The sequence below is a fragment of the Neodiprion fabricii genome, chromosome 1 (genome assembly GCF_021155785.1).
Source record: "Neodiprion fabricii isolate iyNeoFabr1 chromosome 1, iyNeoFabr1.1, whole genome shotgun sequence".
In the NCBI taxonomy this organism is placed as follows: domain Eukaryota; kingdom Metazoa; phylum Arthropoda; class Insecta; order Hymenoptera; family Diprionidae; genus Neodiprion; species Neodiprion fabricii.
Window position 1 is genome coordinate 12,914,242 of NC_060239.1, and position 7,070 is coordinate 12,921,311.

A 7,070-nucleotide genomic window follows, 5' to 3' on the forward strand; every position below is an offset into this window, starting at 1 on the left:
TCGGCAAAAACATAAATCAAATTCCATAGACAGTGATAGAGTTACAATTTGAAACTTAAACATGCTGTTGTTGAATGGTCATCAAGGTATGTTCAAATTAAATTAAGACAAAATAGAGTTCAATGTTTATAACTTCACTATGATTATTGTTAAATGTTAATAATTTACACAAAATTATTTTTAAATGTTAATAATGGGTGACGCTAAAAGCAGTTATAAATTTTATAGATCTATTTACTACTTGGATACGTTGAGTGCGTATTATCTGATTTTTTTTAACCACGTATAACTCGAAAAAAGGATCAGCTAGGATTTTTGTTTCGGTGGATTTTTCAGAAATGATGGTGCATCAACCGTGATGAACGTTCATCCGCACTGTGGTGGACTTATTCGTAATCAGTGAGCAAGTAAATAATGTTGTTAGATCAGAACTTTTTAATTACTAATCTCATGTAAAACTATGTACAAATCGTCAATCGTGCAAAAGTACGGTAGAAAAAATACCCCTTATGTTTTGCCTCATTGTCAGTGTATGTGGAGAACGATAAGTCGTTAGAGAAATCGTTGTTGCTGTAGATATTTTTAAAAACCGCTGTATCTGCGTTTGTATACGTTTCCCATCACACCATCTATTAGGACTTGGAAATTTCAAGTTTCGCGCTTTCAAAAAATGCTCGTAAACGTAATCTCCCTAAATTCAAAATTCCGAACGATTTTCCAAAAAATTCAATCAAACGACATATAAGTGAATTTGTATCGGTGTATCAGCCAGCCAGCCTATTCACGAAACAACGATGATTTAAAAAGTGTTCTCTTAAGCGATTAAATCATGCGCACAACTGCAGTTCGGAATAAAAACCAAGAGCACAACGAATCATTTCAGCGCGTCAGTGGCTTTGGTTTTGTACGTAAACAAAGTGTCCAAATAGAATATAATTATTCACCTATTTCAAGCATCTGTGGAGCAGAGCGCTGTTCTGTCGAACCAAATGAACACCCTATGTGAAAGGAAAATCGAATCGGACCCATATTTTTAAGCGTAAAGTTAGCCCTTCTAAATCTCGACTGGATTGATGCCTTAAAATAAAAATCAGCAGGGAAATTCATACCACAGAAGGTGATCTTCACGGCAAAATTTCAAGCTGACTACAAATCATTGTATTTGTTTCTAACTCAGTCGATCATTTCAACGCAAACGAATTAAGCAGACTCGATAGAGACAATACAACAGAGATAATCTTATTGCTCTATGCAGATGACCTCATCATCCAGGCATCCAGCGCCATAGACACGAAAAGAAAATTGATGGTGCTAGAAAATTGTTGCATAGTTAAATAAATTGAAGGTAAACATAGGAAAAACAATAATTCTGCATTGCAAGAGAGGGAGTATTGAGGTATAGTCAATATTATATAAGCTACACTAATTATCTAGAAGTGCTTTTCACGAGCTTCGTCGAGCAACCTAATCTGCAATCCGTAAAGCGAAGGTATTATGGCATCTGATGCGATTTGGTGCACTGATCTACAGTTCTTTAAACGAATAACTGTAACAGCATTATTAAACTTTGTTATTATATGGTAATCTGATTAGTGTCTAGAGAGACACTAAGGCATGCGCGTTACACCCAACTGTGTCAAAATCAGTGTGTCTCCAAACAGTACCCCAAGTAAAAAAAAGAGCTTAGCAGCCCCATTCTCTAAAAAATTCTGAACAAAAACACTTAATCAAATACATTTTCATTTTACGCAAAATTAAAGCAATGGCATGAATTCTACGAATTTACTATCGCGATTTCGGAGAATCCTCGCCATTTCTTTACTTCAGCGTCAAATGAAAATGTATTGAAGTGTTGTTGTTCAGAGTTGGGTATAGAATCGGACTGTTAAGCCTTTTTTTTGCGAAGCCCTGTACCTATGCTCACGTGCCATAAATCATTTCTGTGCAATCTCCTGTCAAAAACGAAAATGTTGTGAAGTTTTTATAAACACTAGTGCGTAGTAATAAACCTTTAAGCACTAGTGCTCGTAAAAACTACAAAGTAATCGATTTGTTGAGGTAGCGTATAAATATTAAAAACCGACGGTCGGAACGATCAACGCAATATTGAAACACTATTTTCCAACAAAAAAATAGCGTTAGAACAAGTGCTTTGATGTTAAACGAATGAATATATGACGCACATCGAATTTTAAACTTATATTCGTTAATCTCTATATTTTATAAAGTGAAGTAAGAGATACTTTTATACAGGACTACTATTTTGAAGCAATAAATTTTGACTCTGTTCCATACTTCTTATCAGAGGCCATAGCGTTTAAATCCACTTGGAAGGTTATCCTACCCGCTCTGCACTTGTTCTTCTTCTTCTAAAATCATAATGGTTATATATGCCGTTAGGGTAAGTGCCAACTTACTCTATTTCATTCAGTTATTAAACTATTATACGTCAATATGAGTATTGTAATTTTCTTACAGTGTAAAAACTAAGATTTATGAATATCATAAAGGTTATATTGATTTTTGAAAGCGCCATTTGGTGAGAATCCATAACAGAAAGTCAGACCATGATTTAATATATCGGAAGTTGTGAGTGATATTTTTTTATTGTAAATGTAATGGGAGGATTTGATTTATCAATCATGATAATCAGCCAATACTTCGAGGCTTCGTCGAGTGTACCTAGGCTGAAAATTGTACGGATGATATTAATATGATGATCTTTCCGTTTCGTCGGTACGTCTATTTAGCCCTCCTGCTCCATTACTCCGTACAATGTTTTTTAAGAACTTAGATTTCAGAGCTCAAGAATCATAAAAGCATTGGTATACATCCAAGGATTTTTAAGATTGGCGAAAATCGGCAAGAAATTAATTTGCACACTTAATATATCCGGTAAAATATCAGGATGTGAATATTTTTCCACAGCAGTGAACTGCGATCACACAGTCGTTCGTTATTGATCCGCTGTTTTTAATATAAATTTTATTTCTCTGAGTTCCGCAGACGTAACTTAATTTCATCCACATCTGTGACGATTTGTGTTCGGAGCTGCTACTTGCTCGTATCAAATTGAAGGATCTTGGAATGTCAGCGCCGCGATAATGTCCCTATTTTCTCAACCATAAAGCACCAGTTGGGGGTCTACTATCAGAAGCCACTACGACTTTCGTACCAACTAATCTCTTGTCATAGATAAGGTGGTTAACGATTTCGATTGGTGGACGCATAGTTGTCCGGAATGGATAGCTGATGACAGCAATGGCGACATCGCTTGTGACTCCTATCGCATGTACAAAGAAGATGTTAACTTGGTGAAAGAAATTGGAGTGAGTTATTTCAAGAAAAACCACCGTCAAATTCAGTTCAAGTTTTATAGCTTCTCGATCAGCTGGTCACCAATTCTTCCAACTGGACTTACTAACGATATTAGCAAAGATGGTGTCACGTACTACGACAATTTGATCAGACAATTGCATATTAACGGTATCGAGATTATGGTTAACACATATCATTTCGACCATCCACAAATGCTGGAAGACATGGGTGGCTGGACCAATGAAATAATGGTCAAATGGGTCGTCGACTATGCCAGAGTAGTTTTTCACGGAATTCGGACCCAGCGTCAGAATGTTCACGACTATCAACGAGCCGTTGAGCCTGTGTTCAGGATACTAATGCTCATTTTCAGCTCCCCGTACGGCCCAACTCTATCGCCGAGCACAATGCCACTTTATCCGATATTGCTGATAATTCCAGAAAATTCTAGAGCGTAATTGTTGGATTGTTTCAGAAAATAATTTCGGCGATGTTGGATATTACCTGTGCTTGCACAATGTTTTGAAGTTTTGTACAATAAAGAATGTCGAACGTTTCAGCACGGTCAAATTAGCCTTGCCCTTGTCTGCAATGGATACATTTTAGATGAGAATAATGAAATTGCTTCTGCTGAAACGTATTTTCAATTCAGCTGTGGCATCGTTACACATCCAATTTTCATCGGTGATTACCCATAAATAGTAAAGGAGATTAGCCCTAGTTAGCAAGTCGCAGGGTTACATATCATCTCGTCTTCCTACATTTTCCCCAGAGTGGATATCGCACATATGTTAAAGTACGTACAGCCACCAGACTCGACAGCTAATTATACCCTCGTTTTTTATTAGTTCGGTCAAGAGTTTAATATATTTCTTCACTGTTTCTATCATTAGAGGAGCAGTTGATTACTTCGCTCTTAATCGCTATACATCCCTAATCGTGTCGTCGGACCCAGATTAACTCCATGGAGTACATAATACCGACTCTGGGATATTAAGGGGTTATATACAGTTAGAAGGCCGAAAAAAGCGAATTTTTCAGATTTTTTTTCTGAGAAAACTTTCAAATTTATTGATCTGAAAATTTGTACACATATTATGCTTTCTTTTAACTGTATTTTAAGACTTACTATTAGTAAAAATATTTATTTGGAAAAGAGCTACAGCTGATCTCCGGGAGCTCCTCTCAAAAAAGACGTTTTGCGGTGATCACTATATCTTTGAACTGGATCCTCAGAAATTAAAAAACCAAACAGATTTCGTTAAAGTAATGTTAAATCTAGTAATTAATCGAAGGAATAAGCAAAATAAATTTTTTTGACAATGTGGCGGTTTCTCAAAAAAAGAAATCGATTTTTGACCAAAATTTCGGCCCTAAATTGTATATAAAAAAAAATATATTTATCGGTGAGAAAAAATCTTCGATTAATTACTAAAAAATATATTTAAGAAGCTCGTGTTAAAATTTGAGACCAATCGGTTTAGCCGTTTTCGAGTAATGTTGGTCACCGACTTTGTAAACACCATTTTGAGAAAAACGCGTTTAAAGTTTGGGGAGAGAAAAATAAAAATTTACCTTTCAGGTATAAAAAAAAACAATAACACACTGTTGCTTTACGCATCTCAATATATTAGAAGGGAACATTTACGATAGGCAGGTGCATAAAAGGGACAGCGTTCCAGGTGAACCCTTTCGCTCCGGCCTTGCACTTTCAAGCACTCTGAAACGCCTTTTCAAATTTGCGTGTAACTTCGGAAATATTCACCGGAACGATATGAAATTTTCTGTGTGTATTCTTAAATATATGTACATTAAGAAAATAAAATAAAAAAAAAATCGATTTTTTGAAAATTCTAACTGTATATAACCCCTTAAGTAAGCCGCATTCTAGCTGCCCCAATTGAAGTTCCTCTTGGTTACGATTAAATATTGAAAAATAAGCGTACTCTAACCACGAGTGTGTTTGCGTATTGAAACTCATTGTGTGATTATTGTCGAAGGTTTTTCTCGAGGGTTTCGGAAATTTACTGCGAAAGGTTAAGAAGGAGTACAATGATCTCCAAATATATCTTACTAACGATAAGAACGGGGTTTTTGACTACGGTGAAATGAAGGACTACGATAGAACAAGTTACTTTCGCTCGTACTTGAAGGAATCGATTATCGCTCTAAAATTGGATGGTTTCTGCATCTCAAGGTACACAGCTTGGAGTCTTCTTGACAATTGGCAACTTGCTGCTGGTAACACGTAAGTCATTTTTACACTGGTCAAAACGAACGTTTAATTTCAAAGTTCCCTCTCACCCCTTAATGGAAGTTTATATTTGAGTCTTCATATTTCATCGATAGGGTGCCATTTGGAATCATAAAGGTCAATTTTAATAGTATCAACAGAGAAAGGACACCCAAACTTTCAGCAACTTGGTGGAAAGAAGTTAAGTGCGGTTCAGGCTTACTCCATTATAACATTTAGTCGGAATAAAGGGCATACTTCGATTTGAACGGATATACTATTCTCAGTTTTTACTTCAAATGAAGAAATATTTACATTATGTATAATTATCTACCGAAAAAAACGGCTCTTCAATTCGTTGACTAGTGTCGACACGGACGTTTTTCTCTTCTCTTTCGAGACGACTGTAATCTGTGAATATAAATTACTGTAAGGATACAGTATATGGAACATTGACACTTGTTTAGGTGATTCATATGATATCATTCAAGTTCCACGTGAATTCATCTAAGTTATTCATGAGATATCCTGTACGCTCGTTCTTGCCCAGTGATGGCCAGTTAGCTAAAAATTACCGAAGCACCGATTAATCGAGTCCCAAAAAATAATCGAACACGATTCAATTGAATCGGGAAAAATTAATCCATTTAATCGACTACTTTGAATTTTTTTTAAAGGGTGCATTTGAAACTAAAAATCCGTGAAATTCAGTATGTAGTCTCAACAGCCTGAAAGGTTTTCGATAACTTACAGTTTCATTTAAAATATTTTTCAATTTCAGCTGAAAATATTCATTAATCTTTCATTTAATTATATCAAATAGGTACTTAGTAAGAAAGACAGTGATAACAATTCATATTTTAATCGCATAAATTGATATTGTGTCGTGTCGTTCAAGGGACTGAAAAACAAAAACCGATTGTAAGGAAAAATGATCGAGTTTGAAAGATAATTGATTATACTCGATTAATAGGAAAAACATATAAAAGAAGAAAAATTATCCAATTTGTATCCGAGATTTTTAGAATAGCGTGTTATAATGCAGTTAGATTTAAAAGTTGCACAGTGTAGGTCCTTTGAAGTGCACATTAGCGTCTTAAAAGTTTTCTTTAAATCTAGGAAAATGTTAGCTTCTAAATTGTTTTAAGAATGAATTTTTGAAGGAACGCATAACAAATTTAATCTATTCTGACGTATTTTTGACAAATTTCATTTCTAGGATGTCATAAATTCAAAAATTTTCGTCTAGTATTATCAGTGGTGAAGACAGAAGTTAGTAAATTCATAGAAATCATGGCAGTTTTTTATTTCTGCGTCAAATAAAAACGGATTAGAGTGTTCTTGTTCAAAATTACGGATAGACCGGGGCTCTTAAGCCCCTTTTCGCGTTTGATATACGTGACTGCGATATTTGGAGATATCGGGACAACCTCTTGAAACTTGAAAATCAACTGCGCATGCGCGAGATTTATCGGCTGTTTGTGCAGGCTGGCCATTCCGAGTTTCAACTGTCAAACTG

At 35.4% G+C, this 7,070-nt stretch overlaps 1 pseudogene; it reads left to right on the forward strand.

Moving 5' to 3' along the window:
• Positions 1 to 61: 61 nt before the first annotated feature.
• On the forward strand, positions 62 to 5,791 carry LOC124181234 (annotated as a pseudogene).
• The last annotated feature ends 1,279 nt before the right edge of the window (positions 5,792 to 7,070 follow it).